The sequence below is a fragment of the Rhinatrema bivittatum genome, chromosome 6 (assembly GCF_901001135.1).
Source record: "Rhinatrema bivittatum chromosome 6, aRhiBiv1.1, whole genome shotgun sequence".
NCBI lineage: Eukaryota > Metazoa > Chordata > Amphibia > Gymnophiona > Rhinatrematidae > Rhinatrema > Rhinatrema bivittatum.
In genome coordinates, this window is record NC_042620.1 from 6,162,844 (window position 1) to 6,174,453 (window position 11,610).

General features: G+C 50.2%; 1 protein-coding gene across 2 annotated transcripts in view; it reads right to left on the bottom strand.

The window, feature by feature from the left end:
• Positions 1–9,567, bottom strand: part of GMPPA (GDP-mannose pyrophosphorylase A) — a 71,121-nt gene extending 61,554 nt beyond the window's left edge. The window contains exon 1 of one of the 2 annotated variants that reach the window (XM_029605008.1): positions 9,404–9,567. The gene's annotated coding sequence lies outside the window, so the exon portion shown is untranslated. The remainder of the gene's footprint in view (positions 1–9,403) is intronic. The other variant, XM_029605009.1, reaches the window with a different exon arrangement.
• Positions 9,568–11,610: the final 2,043 nt, after the last annotated feature.

Here is an 11,610-nt window from a genome sequence, read left to right on the forward strand (position 1 = left end):
ATGGGTGAACCAGGAGCCCCTCCCTCCGGAGCTGGGCCGCCACCACCACCATCACCTTGGTGAAAGTGCGTGGAGCCGTGGCCAGGCCGAAAGGAAGGGCCCGGAACTGGTAATGCCTGCCGAGGATGCAGAACCGCAGGTACCTGTGATAGTCCGGCTGAATTCCGATGTGTAAGTACGCCTCTGTGAGATCCAGGGATGCCAAAAACTCGCCGGGACGAACCGCCGCCACCACTGAGCGGATCGTCTCCATCTTGAAACTGGGAACACGCAGACACTTGTTGACCCCTTTCAGGTCGAGAATTGGTCGAAAAGCGCCGTCCTTCTTGGGAACCACGAAGTAAATGGAGTATCTTCCTACGCCTCTTTGACTTGGTGGCACTGGAACAATGGCGCCCAGACCTTCCAGGCGCCGAAGGGTCACTCGTACGGCTGCGCGCTTGGCGACCGCCTTGCAGGGAGAGACGAGAAACTTGTCCCACGGCAGGCGTGCAAAATCTAACGCGTAACCGTGTTTTATGACTCCGAGGACCCACTGGTCTGAGGTTATTTTGGTCCATTCCCCGTAAAACTGCCCCAGCCTCGCCCCCACGTTTGGGACGGCGTCCAGAGGCGGAAGCGGGGAATGAACCAATCTCGTTTCATTGTGTCGACTTGGACCCCGATCCAGCGGAGGGTCCCCCCGACCGGTTGAACTTCTTCCCTCGAAAGGACTGGGACCAGGAGGATCTGGACGAACTCGCTCGGTAGGACGGGCCCGTCCCGGATCGCTGCGGCCTCTGACGTCGGTTAGACCGGAACCTGTTCCTGGCCGAGAAGTTAGATCGCGACCGCGGTCTGTCTTCCGGCAGTTTGAAAGCCTTATTCTCGCTGAGGAACTGCATGAGATCATCCAGTTGTTTACCAAACAGCAACCTCCCTTTAAAGGGCAAGGATCCCAAATGCGCCTTTGACGTACCATCCGCAGACCAGTTACGAAGCCAGAGGAGACGGCGAGCAGAGACCACCGACACCATTGCCCTGGCCGAAGTTCTCAGCAAATCATGCATTGCATCCGCACTGTAGGCTATCACCGCCTCCAAGTGATCCGCCTGCGAGGCTTCCCCTTCGGACAGACCAGCATTTGCTTGCAAGTTCTGGGCCCACCGGAGGCCCGCCCGTAACGCAAAGTTACTGCAGATAGCCGCTCGGGCTCCCAGAGCGGACACTTCGAAGACCTTTTTAAGTTGCACCTCCAGCTTCCGATCCTGGATATCTCGAAGCGCCGTTGCCCCCGTGACAGGGATAGTGGATCTCTTGGTGACCGCTGACACCGCCGCGTCCACTCGAGGGAGGCGCAGCAATTCAAGAACGTCCTCCGGCAGAGGATACAACTTGTCCATGGCCTTGGACACTTTAAGGCCCAATTCCGGGGTATCCCACTCCCGGAACAATATGTCAGAGGCCGAGAAATGAAACGGGAACGCCACTGCAGGTCCTGCGAGGCCGAGGAGGACCGGATCCATATTTGCGGTCTGACGGACCTCGACCGGTGGAGCCTCAATGCCAATCTCCTCCAGGATCGCTGGTATCAGCGGAGAGAGCTCCTCTCTCTTAAAGAGGCGGACGACCTTGGGGTCATCCCCCTCCCCCGCCAGCGTACCTTTTCCGGCGCCTGGCGGTGCGGGGCTCGGGTCATCGGGCCCCTCAGGCCCTCCTGCAGCCCCCGAGGCCGAAAGATCCTCCTCCGAGGAAGTAGACTCCGTGTCAGAATCCTGAGGGACGCCCCGTGCCGGTCTCTTCCCCTGAGGTGGACCCGGCGAGCTCCTGGGCCGGCCTGCCCGTCTCTTGGAGCGCGGGCGTCCCTTTCCGCCACCCGAAGTTCCTCCGGAGCTGCGTCGCGACTTCTTATATTTTGCCAATTTTTTAATAACATCGCAAAATCATCGGAAAAGGAATCCTCCGAATCGGAGGGTCCCTCCCCCGAGGATGGCTGTTCAGCTTGTAGGGCCTCCCGGGGTTCCCCCCCTGCGGCCCGCGGCTGAGGAGAGAGCGGAGGCGGCTGGCCGCCATTATCCAACACCCTCCTCGTGGCCGCTCGCACTGTATCCAAAATGGCCGCCGTTCCCGCGCTGAGCGGGAACGGATCAGGGCCAGCAGCAACAGCACCCCCGGCGCGCGGCGGCGAACGGGACGAGCGGGAACGGCCGCCACGACCTCCCCCCGACGGTCCCTCGCCCCCGGCAAGACACCCAGAGCAAACGCCATCGCGCGAAACGCGCGTGCGCGCCGACCCGCACGCGCGGCAGGCCGAGCCGACCGGCATCGCGGGCACTGTAAGAAAAATTAAAATCGCCGCAGGAACTACGAAGCACGGGTCCCCCCCTCCCGAACGAGCTGCCGAGAAAAGGGAGAGCCGGCGCGAAAAACAAAGAACAAGCTAACTTTTTTTTTTTTTTTTTTTACTTAGCCGCTGTCGCTGTCCAGTGCTGATGCTCCCGCTCCCCCGGGGTGAGTGAACCGGGCTCCCCGGTGTCACCCCGACACTGCTGCCTGGCAAGGCTGGATCCGCGACCCACAGCAGCGGGCTCAACCAGGGGGGGATAGTCCCCTCAGGACCTTCCCAACCCCCCTGGGAGACAACGCCGACGGGAGCTTCTCTTGCTAAAATAAAAAAACCTGTTCTTCCTTCTCTTCTATTCTATTTATTTATCTCTTTTTATATTATTTTATTTATTTATTTTTTTTTTTAAAATCTAACTAAACTCCCGCAGAGTACAGAGACTGTGGGTGGACCTGCCCCATCTGCTGGAGACAGAGTAAGACTGAGGGGCTGTGGGTGGCACCTTACTATATGTAGGGAGCCCGTCGAGTTTTGCTCTGTCTCCATCTGCTGGTGCGGAGTCACAACCCAGGTGTCTGGACTGATCCGGGTACGTACAGGGAAACAGGAATTAAAGTTACCCAAGTACTGGACCTTTAAAATACAGACAGACCCTATAACAAATACAGAATAGAAAATCAAAGGATAAATAGAAATGTGCCAACAAAAACGCTACTGGAAACCACAAGCCCGACTGTATTATGCAGTGCAGCAATAGAAAAACAGGAAATAAAAAAAACAACTTTAATATTTCCCAAACACCAATAAAATATTTCAAAACATCTAGGGCTCCATATTCACAATCCATGTGGCTGGGATAATGTAATAGTTCTCCATCTAAATGCCTTACCCAGCTATATTCGGCCCTTATCTGGCTAAATTCTAGCTAGGTAACTAGCCAGATAAGAAGAGGGTTTTCCAGGGCAGGAAAGAGCCATTCCGAGGAGGAGAAGAGTAGGCCACGTAAGTTAAGCAGCTTACTCCAATATTCAGAGTTAGCCACTTAACTTATGCAACTAACTCTGGTCGGGCCAGTATGTTTATCTGGCTAACTAGCCAAGTTGCACATCAGTTGAAAACAGACCCCATAATGTGTATGTGCGCCTGTAACACCCTATATGTAACACAAAAGCTTTCACAAGCACACACACATAAGTACGTATATTGATACACAGACACACACACAAGCAGGCTCCCAATCTCTCTCTCACACACACACACAAGCAGGCTCCCAATCTCTCTCTCTCTCACACACACACACACACACACAAGCAGGCTCCCAATCTCTCTCTCTCTCTCACACACACAAGCAGGCTCCCAAGCTCTCTCTCTCTCTCTCTCTCACACACACACACACACACACACACAAGCAGGCTCCCAAGCTCTCTCACGCACACACAAGCAGGTTCCCAATCTCTCTCTCTCTCTCTCTCACAGGCACACACACAAGTAGGCTCCCAAATTATCTGTGTGGCACATACACACAAGCAAGGCTCCCAATCTCTCTCACTCTCTCTGTGGCACACACACACAAGCAAGGCTCCCAATCTCTCTCTCTCTGTGGCACATACACACAAGCAGGCTCCCAATCTCTCTCTCTCTGTGGCACATACACACAAGCAGGCTCCCAATCTCACGCACACACAAGCAGGCTCCCAATCTCTCTCTCTCTCACACACACAAAGCAGGCTCCCAATCTCTCTCTCTCTCACACACACACACACACAAGCAGGCTCCCAATCTCTCTCTCTCTCTCACACACACACACACAAGCAGGTTCCCAATCTCTCTCACGCACACACAAGCAGGTTCCCAATCTCTCGCTCTCACACAGGCACACACACAAGTAGGCTCCCAAATTCTCTGTGTGTGGCACATACACACAAGCAGGCTCCCAATCTCTCTCTCTCACAGGCACACACACAAGTAGGCTCCTAAATTCTCTGTGTGTGGCACATACACACAAGCAGGCTCCCAATCTCTCTCTCTCTCTCTCTCTGTGGCACATACACACAAGCAGGCTCCCAATCTCTCTCACTCTCTCTGTGGCACATACACACAAGCAGGCTCCCAATCTCTCTCACTCTCTCTGTGGCACATACACACAAGCAAAGCTCCCAATCTCTCTCACTCTCTCTGTGGCACATACACACAAGCAAAGCTCCCAATCTCTCTCACTGTCTCTGTGGCACATACACACAAGCAAGCTCCCAATCTCTCTCACTCTCTCTGTGGCACATACACACAAGCAAGCTCCCAATCTCTCTCTCACTCACACACACACACAAGCAAGCTCCCAATCTCTCTCTCTCTCTCTCTCTCAGAGGCACACACACAAAGTAGGCTCCCAAATTCTCTGTGTGGCACATACACACAAGCAAGGCTCCCAATCTCTCTCTCTGTGGCACATACACACATGCAAGGCTCCCAATCTCTCTCTCTGTGGCACATACACACAAGCAGGCTCCCAATCTCTCTCACGCACACACAAGCAGGCTCCCAATCTCTCACACTCACACACACACACACACACACACACACAAGCAGGTTCCCAATCTCTCTCACGCACACACAAGCAGGTTCCCAATCTCTCTCTCTCTCACAGGCACACACAAAAGTAGGCTCCCAAATTCTCTGTGTGTGGCACATACACACAAGCAAGGCTCCCACTCTCTCTCTCTCTCACAGGCACAACACAAGCAAGCTCCCACACACTCTCTCTCTCTCTCACAGGCACAACACAAGCAAGCTCCCACTCTCTCTCTCTCTCTCTCTCTCACAGGCACAACACAAGCAAGCTCCCACACTCTCTCTCTCTCTCTCTCTCTCTCACAGGCACAACACAAGCAAGCTCCCACACTCTCTCTCTCACAGGCACAACACAAGCAAGCTCCCACACTCTCTCTCTCTCTCACAGGCACAACACAAGCAAGCTCCCTCTCTCTCTCTCTCTCACAGGTACAACACAAGCAAGCTCCCTCTCTCTCTCTCTCTCTCACAGGTACAACACAAGCAAGCTCCCTCTCTCTCTCTCTCTCACAGGCACAACACAAGCAAGCTCCCTCTCTCTCTCTCTCTCACAGGGGGATTTTGCTCTGTGTGTATATGAATGAGTGTAGGGGGATTTTGCTCTGTATGTATATGAATGAGTGTGAGGGGGATTTTGCTGGATGTATATGAATGGGTGTGGGGGGATTTTGCTCTGTACGTATATGAATGAGTGTAGGGGGATTTTGCTCTGTATGTATATGAATGAGTGGGAGGGGGATTTTGCTGGATGTATATGAATCAGTGTGGGGGGATTTTGCTCTGTGTGTATATGAATGAGTGTGGGGGGATTTTGCTCTGTGTGTATATGAATGAGTGTGGGGGGATTTTGCTCTGTGTGTATATGAATGAGTGTGGGGGGATTTTGCTCTGTGTGTATATGAATGAGTGTGAGGGGATTTTGCTCTGTGTGTATATGAATGAGTGTGGGGGGATTTTGCTCTGGATGTATATGAATGAGTGTGGGGGGATTTTGCTCTGTATGTATATGAATGTTGGGGGATTTTGCTCTGTGTGTATATGAATGAGTGTGAGGGGGATTTTGCTCTGTGTGTATATGAATGAATGTTGGGGGATTTTGCTCTGTGTGTATATGAATGAGTGTGGGGGGATTTTGCTCTGGATGTATATGAATGAGTGTGGGGGGATTTTGCTCTGTATGTATATGAATGAGTGTGGGGGGATTTTGCTCTGTATGTATATGAATGAATGTTGGGGGATTTTGCTCTGTGTGTATATGAATGAGTGTGGGGGGATTTTGCTCTGTGTGTATATGAATCAGTGTGGGGGGATTTTGCTCTGTGTTTATATGAATGAGTGTGGGGGGGATTTTGCTCTGTGTGTATATGAATGAGTGTGAGGGGGATTTTGCTCTGTGTGTATATTAATGAGTGTGGGGGGATTTTGCTCTGTGTGTATATGAATCAGTGTAGGGGGATTTTGCTCTGTGTGTATATGAATGAGTGTAGGGGGATTTTGCTCTGTGTGTATATGAATGAGTGTGGGGGGATTTTGCTCTGTGTGTATATGAATCAGTGTAGGGGGATTTTGCTCTGTGTGTATATGAATGAGTGTAGGGGGATTTTGCTCTGTGTGTATATGAATGAATGTTGGGGGATTTTGCTCTGTGTGTATATGAATGAGTGTGGGGGGATTTTGCTCTGTGTGTATATGAATGAGTGTGAGGGGGATTTTGCTCTGTGTGTATATGAATGAGTGTGGGGGGATTTTGCTCTGTGTGTATATGAATGAGTGTGAGGGGGATTTTGCTCTGTGTGTATATGAATGAGTGTGGGGGGATTTTGCTCTGTGTGTATATGAATGAGTGTGGGGGGATTTTGCTCTGTGTGTATATGAATGAGTGTGAGGGGGATTTTGCTCTGTGTGTATATGAATGAGTGTGGGGGGATTTTGCTCTGTGTGTATATGAATGAGTGTGAGGGGGATTTTGCTCTGTGTGTATATGAATCAGTGTAGGGGGATTTTGCTCTGTGTGTATATGAATGAGTGTAGGGGGATTTTGCTCTGTGTGTATATGAATCAGTGTAGGGGGATTTTGCTCTGTGTGTATATGAATGAATGTTGGGGGATTTTGCTCTGTGTGTATATGAATGAGTGTGGGGGGATTTTGCTCTGTGTGTATATGAATGAGTGTGAGGGGGATTTTGCTCTGTGTGTATATGAATGAGTGTGGGGGGATTTTGCTCTGTGTGTATATGAATGAGTGTAGGGGGATTTTGCTCTGTGTGTATATGAATGAGTGTGGGGGGATTTTGCTCTGTGTGTATATGAATCAGTGTAGGGGGATTTTGCTCTGTGTGTATATGAATGAGTGTAGGGGGATTTTGCTCTGTGTGTATATGAATGAATGTTGGGGGATTTTGCTCTGTGTGTATATGAATGAGTGTGAGGGGGATTTTGCTCTGTGTGTATATGAATGAGTGTGGGGGGATTTTGCTCTGTGTGTATATGAATGAGTGTAGGGGGATTTTGCTCTGTGTGTATATGAATGAGTGTGGGGGGATTTTGCTCTGTGTGTATATGAATGAGTGTGGGGGGATTTTGCTCTGTGTGTATATGAATGAGTGTGGGGGGATTTTGCTCTGTGTGTATATGAATGAGTGTGGGGGGATTTTGCTCTGTGTGTATATGAATGAGTGTGGGGGGATTTTGCTCTGTGTGTATATGAATCAGTGTAGGGGGATTTTGCTCTGTGTGTATATGAATGAGTGTGGGGGGATTTTGCTCTGTGTGTATATGAATGAGTGTGGGGGGATTTTGCTCTGTGTGTATATGAATGAGTGTGGGGGGATTTTGCTCTGTGTGTATATGAATCAGTGTAGGGGGATTTTGCTCTGTGTGTATATGAATGAGTGTGGGGGGATTTTGCTCTGTGTGTATATGAATGAGTGTGGGGGGATTTTGCTCTGTGTGTATATGAATCAGTGTAGGGGGATTTTGCTCTGTGTGTATATGAATGAGTGTGGGGGGATTTTGCTCTGTGTGTATATGAATGAGTGTGGGGGGATTTTGCTCTGTGTGTATATGAATGAGTGTGGGGGGGTTTTGCTCTGTGTGTATATGAATGAGTGTGGGGGGATTTTGCTCTGTGTGTATATGAATGAGTGTGGGGGGATTTTGCTGGATGTATATGAATGAGTGTGGGGGGATTTTGCTCTGTGTTTATATGAATGAGTGTGGGGGGGATTTTGCTCTGTGTTTATATGAATGAGTGTGAGGGGATTTTGCTCTGTGTGTATATGAATGAGTGTGGGGGGGTTTTGCTCTGTGTGTATATGAATGAGTGTGGGGGGATTTTGCTCTGTGTGTATATGAATGAGTGTGAGGGGGATTTTGCTCTGTGTGTATATGAATGAGTGTGGGGGGGATTTTGCTCTGTGTGTATATGAATGAGTGTGAGGGGGATTTTGCTCTGTGTGTATATGAATGAGTGTAGGGGGATTTTGCTCTGTGTGTATATGAATGAGTGTGGGGGGATTTTGCTCTGTGTGTATATGAATGAGTGTGGGGGGATTTTGCTCTGTGTGTATATGAATGAGTGTGGGGGGATTTTGCTCTGTGTGTATATGAATCAGTGTAGGGGGATTTTGCTCTGTGTGTATATGAATGAGTGTGGGGGGATTTTGCTCTGTGTGTATATGAATGAGTGTGGGGGGATTTTGCTCTGTGTGTATATGAATCAGTGTAGGGGGATTTTGCTCTGTGTGTATATGAATGAGTGTGGGGGGATTTTGCTCTGTGTGTATATGAATGAGTGTGGGGGGATTTTGCTCTGTGTGTATATGAATGAGTGTGGGGGGGTTTTGCTCTGTGTGTATATGAATGAGTGTGGGGGGATTTTGCTCTGTGTGTATATGAATGAGTGTGGGGGGATTTTGCTGGATGTATATGAATGAGTGTGGGGGGATTTTGCTCTGTGTTTATATGAATGAGTGTGGGGGGGATTTTGCTCTGTGTTTATATGAATGAGTGTGAGGGGATTTTGCTCTGTGTGTATATGAATGAGTGTGGGGGGGTTTTGCTCTGTGTGTATATGAATGAGTGTGGGGGGATTTTGCTCTGTGTGTATATGAATGAGTGTGAGGGGGATTTTGCTCTGTGTGTATATGAATGAGTGTGGGGGGGATTTTGCTCTGTGTGTATATGAATGAGTGTGAGGGGGATTTTGCTCTGTGTGTATATGAATGAGTGTGAGGGGGATTTTGCTCTGTGTGTATATGAATGAGTGTAGGGGGATTTTGCTCTGTGTGTATATGAATGAGTGTGAGGGGGATTTTGCTCTGTGTGTATATGAATGAGTGTAGGGGGATTTTGCTCTGTGTGTATATGAATGAGTGTGAGGGGGATTTTGCGAGTGGGTGGTATTTTTATTTTGGGAGGGCGGTGTACACGCGTGCAGAGGGGAGGGCACGAGCCGCTCTCGGGAGGCAGCCCCGGTCGTGTCCCGCTCCTGTGCAGGGCAGAGCCTGTTACCTGCTTTTCCTGGCCGCGCCGGCTCGGGAGGCGACGCACTGAAGCCGTAGAGGGAGTCGGGGGGAGGTAAGGAGTGCGTGATCGCGACGTCCTCTCCACGCCGTCTCTAGGTCTGCCACGTCCCCCCGGCATCTCATCACGTCGGCCGACGTCACCACGCCGCAGGCGCAGCGTCCTCGCTCCGGAAGGCTGGCGCCTGAGGAGAGGGGGCGGAAGGCGATGGCTTTGGTGACGTCATGCCGTCCCCTGCGTCGGTCGGACTTTGCGCATGGGCGCCGGCGGGGGGGCTTTCTGTCCGTAGGGAAGGGGAAGGTCCGGAGCTCGCGCTTGCTGAGGGAGCTTCCGGTTTTTGTGCTGCTGAAACAGCACCGGCTCTGGGAGCGCAGGTGCCTGCCTTTCTCGGGAAGGGTTTAGGAAATGCCCCTGCCTGTGTGGGCCGCATGAAAGGGGCGCACGTTGTACTGCCTCGGAGGTGGCCGGCCGAGGGGGCTTTGCATGGTTTCCTGGGAAGAGGCGAGCGCCCCCCGGGCCGGTCCCAGGGGAGGCGCTTCTGCCTCTTGTTTCATTTTCCCGCCGTGCATGCGTCATTATCTTGCGTTATGGGCCTGGCAGTGATTGTGCTATTCCGCTCACTAATACTTCAATCTTCTCTGCCCGTGTTCAGTGCAGAGGATTATTTTGGGAGGCTTTGGCCCTTTTTTCCAGTCTGCCATATAGAAACATAGAAATGACGCCAGAAGAAGACCAAACGCCCCATCCAGTCTGCCCAGCAAGCTTCACATTTTTTTCTCATACTTATCTGTTTCTCTTAGCTCTTGGTTCTATTTCCCTTCCACCCCCACCATTAATGTAGAGAGCAGTGATGGAGCTGCATCCAAGTGAAATATCTAGCTCGATTAGTTAGGGGGTAGTAGGGGTAGTAACCGCCGCAATAAGCAAGCTACACCCATGCTTATTTGTTTTAACCCAGACTATGTTATTAGCCCTTATTGGTTGTTTTTCTTCTCCCCTGCCGTTGAAGCAGAGAGCTATGCTGGATATGCATCTAAAGTGAAGTATCAGGCACATTTGGTTTGGGGTAGTAACCCCCGTAACAAGCCAGCTACTCCCCGCTTTGTGAGTGTGAATCCTTTTTTCTTCTCCCCTGCCGTTGAAGCTATGCTGGGTATGCGTGAAGTATCAGTTTTTCTTCTCCCCTGCCGTTGGAGCAGAGAGCTATGCTGGATATGCGTCGAGAGTGAAGTATTAGGCTTATTTGGTTTGGGGTAGTAACCGCCGTAACAAGCCAGCTACTCCCAGCTTTGTGAGTGTGAATCCTTTTTTCCACATTTCCTCTTGCTGTTGAAGCTTAGAGTGATGTTGGAGTCACAGTAAGCATGTGTATGTTTATTGAATAAGGGTATTGTCTCCAGGCAGTAGCCATCATTCTGGCGAGTCACCCACTCTTCATTGGCGGCCTCTTGACTTTATGGATCCACAGTGTTTATCCCACGCACCTTTGAAGTCCTTCACAGTTCTGGTCTTCACCACTTCCTCCGGAAGGGCATTCCAGGCATCCACCACCCTCTCCGTGAAGAAATACTTCCTGACATTGGTTCTGAATCTTCCTCCCTGGAGCTTCAAATCGTGACCCCCACACTCATTCATATACACACAGAGCAAAATCCCCCAACATTCATACATATACACACAGAGCAAAATCCCCCCACACTCATTCATATACACACAGAGCAAAATCCCCCCACACTGATTCATATACACACAGAGCAAAATCCCCCCACACTCATTCATATACACACAGAGCAAAGTCCCCCTCACACTCATTCATATACACACAGAGCAAAATCCCCCCCACACTCATTAATATACATCCAGAGCAAAATCCCCCCACACTCATTCATATACACACAGAGCAAAATCCCCCCACACTCATTCATATACACACAGAGCAAAATCCCCCTCACACTCATTCATATACACACAGAGCAAAATCCCCCCACACTCATTCATATACACACAGAGCAAAATCCCCCCCACACTCATTCATATACACACAGAGCAAAATCCCCCCCACACTCATTCATATACACACAGAGCAAAATCCCCCTACACTCATTCATATACTTCAGATACTTGTATTCATATACACACAGAGCAAAATCCCCTCACACTCATTCATATACACACAGAGCAAAATCCCCCTACAC